The sequence below is a fragment of the Scyliorhinus canicula genome, chromosome 4 (assembly GCF_902713615.1).
Source record: "Scyliorhinus canicula chromosome 4, sScyCan1.1, whole genome shotgun sequence".
Classification (NCBI taxonomy): Eukaryota; Metazoa; Chordata; class Chondrichthyes; order Carcharhiniformes; family Scyliorhinidae; genus Scyliorhinus; species Scyliorhinus canicula.
Window position 1 is genome coordinate 196153477 of NC_052149.1, and position 13159 is coordinate 196166635.

A 13159-nucleotide genomic window follows, 5' to 3' on the forward strand; every position below is an offset into this window, starting at 1 on the left:
CACTTAATAGAAAGGGAAGTGTCACCTGGATCAAAGTATGATAATAAGAAACAAAAGAAAAATGTAGAGGGGATAAAGTTTAATATTCTCATGTTTCCCAAATCATGCCATAGATTTATTTGCTTGAGTGCGTTTATTGCTTTTAGTGCATTAAACCACATTATATGTGATTTGAATCTCTTAACTATTCAAGTGGAATGATCAATCTTTTAACAAGCAACATTGACTTACCTTGAACTGAGGAACAGGCCTATAGCACTTAAGCTTAAAAACATTCAAGGGAAGGAATTTGTTTTTGTAGCGTCACTTCTGGCAGGTTTGTGTTGATTGTCGAATGGTAGGCACAACAGCTTTGTTCAATAACAAAAGAGAAAATGCTGGAAAATCACAGCAAGTCTGGCAGCATCTGTAGGGACAGAAAAGAGCTACCGTTTCGAGTCCGATGACTCTTTGTCAAAGCTGTGACTTGACAAAGAGGGCTTTGACAAAGAGTCATCGGACTCGAAACGTTAGCTCTTTTCTGTCCCTACAGATGCTGCCAGACGTGCTGAGATTTTCCAGCATTTTCTCTTTCGTTTCAGATTCCAGCATCTACAGTAATTTGCTTTTAGCTTTGTTCAATAACTGCCTGCACACAATGAATCGACGTGAGTCTAGAAAAAGTGCTACGCAAATGAACTTCTCCTCCTCAAATATGTTAAATTAAGTTAAGAAAGTTGCTACTGACAAATTAAAAAAAAAAACAACTACTGCAAAATGTGTCAGGTCTAAATGTCATTTACTTTTGCTTTATTTTTGGCCAACTGGACAAACGCTGGCTCTTAGAAGTCAGATATAGCCTGAGTGTTTCTGTTGTGCTGTATGCTTGAAAGATGGTGATGCACTGGGAGTTCTGTTTGCATAGAATAGTACATTTTTCCTATTTTTGCAATGGATGTTTCTTGTCCTGCAGTAGTGTAAAACAACCTTTTTATATCAATAATAAAATGTGAGTCTGTACTTGTAGACTACTTACTGCCAGCAATATTTATTAGAGTTAACAGAACTGCTTCATATTTGGCAGGGTGGGAAATGACAATGTTGAGATGATAAGATCAATTTTAGTTAATTTGTAATATGGAGTTTGTATGGTGCATTAATTCTACTATAATCTAATTTCTTTTTTTAATAAACTGTGTGGTTGGCCCACATTGAGAATTCCGGATTTCTATGCCCTTTATTTTTCATGGCACTACACTGTTTGTTTTTCATCTGCCATTTACCAAAACATTATTATTCAATGCTCTGTCCCCATTCTTTATCTAACCATACTTCAGATTTCCTCCTTTATTGCCTCGATTATGTGCGTTTTTATACATTCTGTTATTTTGAAACATTGTCCCACTATCAACATCTTTTCACTGCCTGTTCTGACAAAAATCCGAAGGTTTCAAAAGAAAGGGGATCATTTCTGGAAAGAGTCAATAGTAAGGAGAGAACAGAAAGAAAAGCCCTTCAAAAAAACTTGGGAAGGATTTAAACTGTAAGCACGACAGGAACAATTACAGGCATTCCCCTTTATATCTGACTCCATGATGTTTATTCTCGGCCTTGTCCTGATGATTCAGATGAAATTAGGAGCATAAGATATGAAGCAAACTGTACAGTTGGAAGCTTTGATTTTCAAATGTAAATCAAAAGTATCAGACTGCGTAAAGGTACATATGTTAAGAAAGCTATTTGCATAAATAGTAAATTTGTCCTACTGTTGCAATGGATGTTGACATGATTTTGTAGTATTTGTTTTTGAAACATTTTCAACGATGTATTTTGTACCAGGAAACTTATTGCATCACTTATGTAAAATGACACAGCTCTCTTACATTTTCGACCGTAGCTATACTCACCACGGATCATCTACAAATATTTTGCGAACAAAATGTTGCTTTATCTTTACAAATGGACAACCTTGTGAATAGAATAAGTCAAACAAAATGGAAGATGAAAAACTCTTTGATGTTGTAAAAGTATATGTGAGCATCTTGATGTCAGGCACTGTAAAATAGTTGTCTCAAAATCACAAAAAACACTTTAATAGAATCATTTAGTAGAAATGATAGGTCCACAGAACCTGCTAAAAAATGTTCATAAATGTTGCATAAAGTTCCTGTATTACTAGTTTTTTTTACTAGGTTGGTCCTATTGTACTGTTATTGAGGAGATCTTTAATCCCTAGGAATGGGTGGGTTGGGAGCAGGTGAGCAAGTTAAAAGTTTACATTTTAGAGCACCTCCTTAAATCCCACTTCTGGATTTAATAGAGGTGCAGTTCGATACCTGTGAGAAACCGACTTGCCAAAATTGATGATTTAATTATTACATGCAGCTAGGTACCTATTGGCACAATTAACATCCTTAGAAAATGTTAATGAGGTGTTTTCAAATTGTTTTTAACATGTCCTGCATGTCAGGGCAGCACGGTAGCATGGTGGTTAGCATAAATGCTTCACAGCTCCAAGGTCCCAGGTTCGATTCCCGGCTGGGTCACTGTCTGTGCGGAGTCTGCACGTCCTCCCCGTGTGTGCGTGGGTTTCCTCCGGGTGCTCGGGTTTCCTCCCACAGTCCAAAGATGTGTGGGTTAGGTGGATTGGCCATGCTAAATTGCCCGTAGTGTCCTAAAAAGTAAGGTTAAGGGGGGGGGAGGGGTTGTTGGGTTACGGGTATAGGGTGGATACGTGGGTTTGAGTGGCTCGGCACAACATCGAGGGCCGAAGGGCCTGTTCTGTGCTGTGCTGTTCTATGTTCTATGTTCTATGCACAAGTTCAATGTGAAACAATGTTTCCGGAGCTTGGAAAACTGACCGGGGAAATGGAAGTGATTTTGAGCGGCAGTTCAGGTGGACCCTAAAACTTGTCATTGTCCCGTCTGCATTGATGGCGGGTGTCTCAGTTCTCTCTGGCAAAAGCATGGCAGAGATATTGGCATGGATCAGGCTGGATTCTCCGGTTCCCCAGACCCGTGTTTGTCGGCAGCGTGCCATTCACTGGAAGTGGGATTCTATCTTCTCACTGCTTGTCAATGGGATTTCCCATTGAAGCCATCCCAAGCCATTGGGAAATCCATGGGCGGGGTTAAAAAGCCAAAATTAGTATCAGAGGCAGACTAACTGTTTGAAAACACATCAGAAAAGGAAGGCCATTACCATCTATGGCAGAGAAGATGTGCTGTAGTGAGATCAGCATGTGCAAAGGAGGGAGCTGCACAGAAGAAGCATTGAGGTTGCAGGAGACATTACCCACATTTTATGGGCCCATCCGCCTGCAGACCCACCGGTAGAGGACTGTAAAGTTCTCCCAATGGTACCTGTTCACCTGTTTAGGTCAGCAGACATCTGCATCACTGTGGCCATGGCCTCCACAGACTCATTTGAGAACCGTGCTTGACCTCCATGGTGATGGCCATTCCCTCCAGGCAGTTTCCCACTCCACCAAGTTATTCACGATCGAGTTGGGCCCTATTACCCTCTCTGTGGGGAGAGTGCATGGCACCTCTGTCAGTACCTGCCTAAGCTGGTAATGCACCTTTCCTATTCGTGGCCACTGTGGTTCAGCACCTTTATCCAGCTGAGCTGAGTTAGAGAAGATTGATCCCCCCTCCCCAACGTTTTCTACAGGTGTCCCTGCCAATAGTGTCTGCTCATGTTCACTGGTGGATGGTGTATCATGAGGTGAAAACCCAACTTAGCAGTCTAGATGAACTGCACTGAAAGTTTGAATATTTGCATTAATGCTGGTTGTGTGTCTTGTGACAATTGAATGAATCCTGGAAAAGTAAAGATATTGACAATCACCATACTCAAGCTTCCCATTGTTCAATGATTGATGAAATAATGTCAGCATGTGTGTCAGAGAGAGTTGTAATTCTGCCACAAGGGGTGCCAATTTGCCATTTGCCTCCATGACCTCCTCTTAAGCATCGGTGAGCTGCATAGTTATTGGGGGCCCTCCTCCAGTCCCTTCCTTCTTCTTGCACTTTGTGCCCTGGGGGTGCTGGGGAAAAAGCAGACAAATGAGCGACCTGAAGATCACGTATTCACCTGGTGGTTGTAATAAATTTGGTGAGGGTGACTGTGAGACGTGGGCCCGGATTATCCCCTAACCGGTGGCGAGAACCACTCCAGCATCGGGCCTCCCCAAAGGTGCTAGGCCCGCGCAGGAGTGGCTCCCGCTCCGCCGCCCAGCGTGAACGGCATTTGGCGCCCCGCCAACCGGCGCCACGGCTGACCAAAAGGCCTTCGTCGGCCAGCGTGAGTCCGCCCATGCGCCGGAGCGTCAGCGGTCGCTGACGTCACACCGGCGCATGCGCAGTGGAGGGGGTCTCTTCTGCCTCCGCCATGGTGGAGGCCGTGGCGGCGGCAGAAGAAAAAGAGTACCCCCACGGCACAGGCCCGCCCGCCGATCGGTGGGCCCCGATCACGGGCCAGGCCACCGTGGGGGCAATCCCGGGGTCAGATCACCCCGCCCCTTCCCCCCAGGACCCCGGGGCCCGCTCGTGCCCCCTGCTGCCGCTGGCACCAGAGGTGCTCTGATTCCTGCCGGCGGGAACGGCCTGTCAGCGGCGGGACTTCGGCCCATCGCGGGCTGGAGAATCGTCGCGGGGGGCCCGCCGACCGGCGCGGCGCGATTCCCGCCCCCGCCGATTCCCGGGAGTCGGAGAATTCCACCCAGGTTTCCCATTGCCATTTAACATAATGGATAACTGGGGAGATGATGAAATGTTTAGAAAATGAAGGCCAGTGCTGCTGAAATTGAGTGAATGTAGTTACGATTACAGCTGATGTTACTACTGGACAAGGATGAAATCTGGCTCGATAGATCTCACTTTTATTTTTTATTTAGACATGTGGATGAACAAAGTCACAGGACTACCAATGATTTTTAACAAAAGGATAAAACATTTATTAAACAAGAAAAGATGAACTATAATGCATTGTTCCTTCACCCGATTAGATATATATATGTTCAGATTTGTAAGGATAATACAATTTCCAAAATCTATCTTATACTGTAATATTTTCAGTAAGTAGACAGTCCTTATAAATCAATAGGCAAACTGCAGTAAGATACACCACATTCTGAAATTAAATGGCACAAGCCATCCTATATAACTTCTGTGGATTTATCATCAGTTACCCCCCGCGCTTTCACATTGTGAGCCAACTGGTCTTACTGGAACTCTGGCTTCCACACAAGGTTTTCCAATCTCCGCTCTCGAAGAACACACCTTGGGATCTTCTCCAAAACAACGCTTTCTCTTGGATATCTTCACCAAGGATCCACCTCCCAGATTTCAACCTCTCCTTTCAGTATTCCTCTGCCTTGGATTTGCACATGCATTCACGTTTTCACACAACCTCTCAGGTACCTAGCCAAGCAAACAGAACACCACTGCTTCACAGGCTGTATTAAGGTGTCACCAATCTTTTGATTACTTCGACTATCTGGATTCTCACAACCTGATTTCCCCAGGTCTGTACCTTACAGCCCCATCTTTAACTTGAAGCCTCTCTCTGCTCCTTACTCTAACAGGGCCTTGTTCAGATTCCTGTTCTTTGTTCCTTTGACTTCACAGACTTCCTAGAACTCTCTCCTGTTCCATTCTCTGGTTTCTGGGACTTTCGTATTTAGTTTCTGGGACTTGTTTTCTGTTCCCCAGGTATTGTTCTGCCTATTCTAGCAGTTTCTGGGAAAGCTGCTTACTCCTGGGTAACCTTCTTTCAACTGCACTAACTGCTTCCGCTTTTCTATGTGGGGTCCAGGTTGCCAAGCAACAACCTAGTTCTTTTTAAACCCTTTAATTGCTTTTGATGTACCATCAATTGAACTCGAGTCGTGAAGAAGTTCCATATATCAGGCTTTAATCAACTAGTTATGTGCCCGACAGTCGACTTACAGAGAAATGCCGACCGCCGGGTCCTACGGGTTCTTATACCCCGCCTCGTAGGCGGGACTACTTGCCTCTCGGCCAATGGGTGAGCAGTCACATGACTAGTCTCAACCAATCAGCAGAGAGGCACATGACCGACCTGAGCCAATGGCAGATAGGTACCGTAAACCTCCTAGTTATACCACCACATTCACCCCTTGTGGAGAAAGAAGCCGGGGGGGGGGGGAGGAGTAAGAAGGGGGGGACTGTTGGACTGGTGGTATGACTAGAGAGAACGAGGTGTACCGAGGTAAATGGCGGCTGCCCACTGGCTCGCGACGACAAGATACAAGCTATGAACAGTACATAAATTAGAAAAAAAAATGAAAAACATGTGTAACTTGTACATTGGAACTCTGAATGACACGAGGAGTCCGATAAAAGTCCGGTGGAACATCAGATAGACGCGATCAGTCTGTCGGGCGCCCTCGATATTCTGCTGGACCGTCGCATCGGTGCCAGTGACGTCAGGTCGGTTGCCGTCCTTGACTCTGGGAGCGGCGATGATGATCCTGTGTCCGTACTCCTGGTCGGTGCTAGCGAAGCTCTGGCCAGGGTAGGGGGTTCCTGTGCGCTGGGTTGCGGGGGCACCGGGAGGGGGGGGCGGTGGGACTGGGCGGAGGGTGTTGATGTGGGGGGTTGGGGCCGCACGCCGGCGGGTGCCAGGTCTCGAAGGGAGACCGTGTCCTGCTGACCGTCGAGATACTCCACGTACGTGTACTGCGGGTTAGCATGCAGTATCTGGACTCGTTCCACCAACGGGTCGGACTTGTGCACCCGCACGTGCTTCCGGAGCAAGATGGGTCCGGGTGTGGCCAGCGAAGTCGGGAGTGGGGATCCGGAGGTCAACTTCCTCGGGAAAACAAGAAGACGTTCATGAGGCGTTTGGTTTGTGGCAGTGCAGAGGAGAGACCGAATTGAATGGAGGGCGTCGGTGATGACCTCTTGCCAGTGGGAGATAGGGAGATCTCTGGTCCGTAGGGCCAGTAGGACAGTCTTCCAGACTGTGCCATTCTCCCGCTCCACCTGCCCGTTACCCCAAGGGTTATAACTGGTCGTCCTGCTAGAGGCGATGCCCCTGCTGAGCAGGAATTGACGCAGTTCGTCACTCATAAAGGAGGACCCCCGGTCGCTGTGGATGTACGCGGGGTAACCGAACAGGGAGAAAATGGAGTGGAGGGCCTTGATGATCGTTGATGTGGTCATGTCGGGACAGGGAATGGCAAAAGGGAAGCGGGAGTACTCGTCAATCATACTTAAGAAGTAGGTGTTGCAGTTGTTGGAGGGGAGGGGACCCTTGAAGTCCATACTAAGACGTTCAAAAGGGCGAGACGCCTTTACTAGATGCGCTTGCCCGGGGCAGTAGAAGTTCGGTTTGCACTCTGCGCAAATGTGGCAATTCCTGGTCACAGTCCTGACCTCCTCGATGGAGATGGGCAGGTTGCGGGTCTTGATAAAGTGATAGAAGCGGGCTACCCCGGGATGGCAGAGGTCCGCGTGGAGGGTGCGGAGGCAGTCAATCTGCGCACTGACGCAGGTACCGCAGGACAGGGCATCAGGAGGCTCGTTGAGCTTCCCAGGATGATACAAGATATCGTAGTTGTATGTGGACAACTCGATCCACCATCGCAAGATCTTGTTGTTCTTGATCTTGCCCCTCTGTGCATTATCAAACATAAAGGCCACTGACCGCTGGTCTGTGAGGAGGGTGAACCTCCTGCCAGCCAGATAGTGCCTCCAGTATCGCACAGCTTCAACTATGGCCTGTGCCTCCTTTTCCACCGAGGAATGGTGGAGTTCGGAAGCGTGGAGGGTCCGGGAGAAGAAGGCCACGGGTCTGCCCGCTTGGTTCAGGGTAGCCGCCAGAGCTACATCAGACGCGTCGCTCTCGACCTGGAATGGGAGGGACACGTTGATAGCACGCATCGTGGCCTTTGCGATATCCGCTTTGATGCGGCTGATGGTGGGCCTCCATCGACAGTGGAAAAGTATTCGATTGGATGAGGGGGTGGCTTTGTCGGCGTAGTTCGGGACCCACTGGGCGTAATAAGAAAAAAAGCCCAGACAGCGTTTAAGGGATTTGAGGGAGTTGGGAGAGGGAGTTCCATCAGGGGGCGCATGCGTTCGGGATCGGGGCCTATCACTCCGTTACGCTCTACATAGCCGAGGATGGCTAGACGGTCGGTGCGAAACATGCACTTATCCTTATTATACGTGAGGTTAAGGAGTTTTGCGGTATTTTGCGGAGGAATTTTTGGAGGTTGATGTCATGGTCCTGCTGGTCGTGGCCGCAGATGGTGACGTTATCAAGATACGGGAAGGTCGCCCGTAAACCGTATTGGTCAACCATTCGGTCCATCTCCCGTTGGAAGACCGAGACCCCATTTGTGACACCGAATGGAACCCTTAGAAAGTGATAGAGGCGCCCATCTGCCTCAAACGCGGTGTACTTGCGGTCACCCGCGTGGATGGGAAGCTGGTGATAGGCGGACTTAAGGTCCACCGTGGAGAAGACTTTGTACTTCGCGATCCTGTTAACCAGGTCGGAGATACGGGGGAGAGGATACGCGTCCAGCTGCGTAAACCTGTTGATGGTCTGACTGTAGTCAATGACCATTCGGTTTTTCTCCCCAGTCCGAACTACCAGCACTTGGGCTCACCAGGGACTGTTGCTGGCCTCGATGACTCCTTCCTTTAGTAGCCTCTGGACCTCGGACCTGATGAAGGTCCGGTCCTGGGCACTGTATCGTCTGCTCCTAGTGGCGACGGGTTTGCAATCCGGGGTGAGGTTCGCAAACAATTGAGGGATGCGAGGCTGCAGACAGTAAGGGGGGGAATAGGGCCGCCGAATTTAAAGGTCAAGCTCTGCAGGTTGCACTGGAAATCCAGTCCTAAGAGTGCCGATGCGCAGAGGCGGGGTAGGACGAGGAGTTTTTAATTTTGAAAAACCCTCCGCTGGACCGTGACGTCCGCTACGCAGCACCCGGTGATGTGGACGGAGTGCGAACCTGAGGCTAGAGCTATCTTATGCTTGACCGGGTGAACGGGGAGCGTGCAGCGTCTTACCGTATCAGGGTGGACAAAATTCTCTGTGCTCCCGGAGTCTAGTAGGCAGCTCATTTTGTGTCCATTGAGAAGGATCTGTGTCGTCGCCGTGGAGAGTGTGCGTGGTCGCGACTGGTCGAGAGTCACTGCAGCGATTCGTGGCAGGAGGTCTGGGTCGTCTTCGCTTGCGGAGTAGTCGCTTGTGGGGTCCTCTGTATTGGTCCAAAATGGCGGCTCCCGTTGGCCGCACGTTGAGTCGGAGCCCCAAGATGGCGGCGCCCAGGACCCACACGTGGAGTCGGGGCCCCAAGATGGCGGCGCCCGGGACCCACACGTGGCGTCCGGGACCCAAAATGGCGGCACCTGTGGGTCACTTGTGGTGGCTAGAGGCAGGGGCAAAGAGGTCCGTGGGTCACCTGCGGTGGCCGGGAGCGGGGGCAGAGAGGTCTGTGTGCCGCGCGGGGCCCTGGGGGAGCACAGGGGGGGGGGGGGGGCGATCCGCGGTCGCTGCGTAGAACAGCAGCGACCGACTTTGATTGACAGGCCACTGAATAGTGACCTTTCTTACCGCAGCTCTTACAGACTGTGGAGCGGGCCGGACAGCGCGGGCGGGGGTGCTTGGCCAGGCCACAGAAGTAACAGCGGGGCCCCGTGAGCTTATCAGGGTGCCCCGCAGCGCAGTCCTGAGGGGGGGGGTCGGAGTCGGCGGGGGATAGGGGGGTTGCGTGGCACCTTGCCCATGGGGCTGCCACACGGCCGGGGGGCATATGCGCGGGCGTTTCGGTCGGCAACCTCCAAAGAGGATGCGAGGGTCCGTGCCTCAACGAGGCTTAAAGTGTCTTTTTCTAATAGTCGCTGGCGTATTGCAGAAGGTTGCAAGCCTGCAACGAAGGTATCCCGAATTAACAGTTCCATATGTTCTGCCGCAGTAACATGCGGGCAGGCACAGTTTCTCCCCAAGACAACGAGGGCCCGATAAAATTCATCAAGCGACTCACTGGGGGACTGCTACCTTGTAGCCAGGAGATGCCGTGCGTAGACTTGGTGAACAGGCCTGAGAAAATGTCCTTTCAGAAGGTCCATGGCCGCTTCATAGTCTTGTTCATCCTCAATCATCGAGTAGATGGCGGTGCCCACGCGCGAGTGGAGGATGTGGAGTTTCTGCTCCTTGGTGCGTTGGCTGCCTGTGGTGGAGAGGTAGCTGTTGAAGTGCGCCAGCCAATGTTTAAAAGTTGCTGACGCGTTTGTAGCATGCGGGCTGATGCGGAGGCAGTCTGGTTTGATCCGAAGCTCCATTTCAAAATTCTAGTTGATTAAATTGATGTACTATTAATTGGACTCGAGTCGTGAAGAAGTTCCATATATCAGGTTTTAATCAATTAGTTGTGTGCCCAACAGTTGACGTACAGAGAAAGGCCGACTGCCGGGTCCTAGGGGTTCTTATACCCCACCTCGTAGGCAGGACTACTTGCCTCTCGGCCAATGGGCGAGCAGTCACATGACTAGCCTCAACCAATCAGCAGAGAGGCACATGACCGACCTGAGCCAATGGCAGATAGGTACCGTAAACCTCCTAGTTATACCACCACAGCTTTAAAATTGTATAACTTCATTACAATGCAGGCATTTATGCCCACTTTTATTTAACAGTGCAAGTACCTTTTTTTAAACATGAAGTTAAAACTGAACCCTTTCTTCACAAAAGTAAAATCATCATAGCTCCAGGTGACCATAGGCTGCTTTCCTCTTTGAGGGGGAGAGCTAAATGGTGGTGGTTTCACCTGAGGATCACCACACCTCAGGTGAGGAGCAAGGTTGAGAAGAGGAATTTGATTGAGTTTTTTGAAGGGGTAACCAAGAAGGTAAATGAGGACAGTGGGGTCGACGTTGTCTACATGGACTTTAGCAAGGCCTTCGACAAGGTACCGCATGGTAGGTTGTTGCAAAAGATTAAATCTTACGGAATCCAGGGCAATGTAGCCAATTGGATACAAAATTGGCTTGGCAACCAAAGCCAAAGAGTGGTTGTGAAGGGTTGTTTTTCAAACTGGAGGCCTGTGACCAGCGGTGTACCTCAGGATTCAGTGCTGGGTCCACTGTTATTTGTTGTATATATATATATAAATAATTTGGATGAGAATGTAGGAGGCATGGTTAGTAAGTTTGCAGATGACACCAAGATTGGTGGCATAGTGGATAGTGAAGAAGGTTATATAAGATTACAACAGGAACTTGACCAATTGGGCCAGTGGGCCGATGAACGGCAGATGATGTTTGATATGGATAAATGTGAGGTAATGCATTTTGGTCGATCAAATCAGGGCAGGGCCTACTCAGTTGATGGTAGAGAGTAGGGGAGAGTGACTGAACAAAGAGCTCTAGGAGTACAGGTTCATAACTCCTTGAAGGCGGAGTCACAGGTGGATAGGGTGGTGAAGAAGGCGTTCTGCATGCTATGTTTTATTGGTCAGAATATTGAATACAGGAGTTGGGATGTCTTGTTGAAGTTGTACAAGACATTGGTAAGACCTCACATGGAATACTATGTTCAGTTCTGGTCACCCTATTATGGGAAGGATATTGTTAAACTAGAAAGAGTGCAGAAGATATTTACGAGGTTGCTACCGCGACTTGATGGCCTGGGTTATAGGGAGAGGCTGGATAGGACGGGGCTTTTTTCCTTGGAGCGTAGGAGGCGTAGGGGTGATCTTATAGAGGTCTATAAAATAATGATGAGCATAGATAAGGTAGATAGTCGACATATTTTCCCAAAGGGTAGCGGAGTCTAGAACTAGAGGACGTAGGTTTAAGGTAAGAGGGGAGAGATACAAAAGAGACCAGAGAGGAAATTTCTTCACACAGAATGTGGTGAGCATCTGGAATGGGATGCTAGAGGCGGGTACGGTTTTGATTTTGATAAAGCAGTTAGATAGTTACATGGGCAGGGTGGATATAGAGGTATATAGGCCAAATGCGGACAAGTGGGACTAGTTTATGGTGATAGAAACTGGGTGGCATGGACAAGCTGAGGTGAAGGGCCTGTTTCCATGCTGTAAACATCTATGACTCTTCATGGGTAACCTCAGCTGGTACCCTGGCTGTTGACCTTGCTCTGTATGAACCAGCTGTGCAGCCACCTGAGCTAAACCAGCCTCCTCCACACAAGTACAGAAACAGAAATAATGCTTAAACGTAAAGCTATACCTCATTCCTAACACCGATAAAAACAAATATAAATCCGTCTCTATTTCGTAACAATGTGAGAAGTAATGGAGTACATTGGGCAAGAAAGACTGAAATGGGGAAGGTCTTAAAGTACAGGATGCAGTTGATGCCAAATATATTCATTTTTCCCTGTCCTGGGAGGTCATCAAACTTCATCCCATATCATTTCTATGATCTGGGCACCACACTGCTGCTGTTTACAACCTCAGCTATGTCCAGCCATGTCGTCTTGGTGGGAGCTGTAGCTTTGCTCCCCACAAACAGGGGTAAGTTCATCCCTCCCACTGGTGACTGCACCCAGCAGCAAATCCAATGGTGCATCACTAAATTAGGGTGCAGCCTTTGCTCCATCTACTTTCACCATCTGAAACACGTCTAATTTCATTTATGCATTTTCCCTTTAATTAAACTGAGATTGCGTCAAATAATTGCGCACCAGGCCTGCTGTGTAGCTTGGAGGTGCCAAACCCAGCAACCAAAATTAATTGGTCCAATTGAATTACGATCGCAAATTTTGATCTGCTCATTTGAACTCCATGTTTTACCCATGAAGTCACCTTCATTTTAATATCAGGTCCACTCCGTAGGCAGTCACTTAAATTTTTTGAAGCACCAAATGAGGCAGAATCTGAATCCATGTCGAGGTATAACAGACTTGCATTTGTCATTTAAAGAAGATTAAGCCCATCAGCAATTTTCAAGCAGATAGTGGTTTAATAGTCTGATTGATTTTTTTATATGGAGTAAATAACTCTACCTGATATAATCTGAAATCTTGCGTGACACATAGTTTAGCATCTGTAATTGTCTGAAATGTCCAGAAGTAGGAAAGAATGGAAACCTGATTTAAAATGTAATTACTTCTCTAAATTGATTCTCTAAGTAATTCTCTTAATTTTACTGAGCTATATACTCACATCCCCTC

The 13159-nt window shown here is 48.3% G+C and overlaps 1 protein-coding gene across 2 annotated transcripts in view; it reads left to right on the forward strand.

Annotated features, from left to right (window-relative positions):
* kctd16b (potassium channel tetramerization domain containing 16b) overlaps positions 1–13159 on the forward strand; it is a 323779-nt gene that overhangs the window by 131563 nt on the left and 179057 nt on the right. The gene's annotated exons all lie outside the window — the stretch shown is intronic.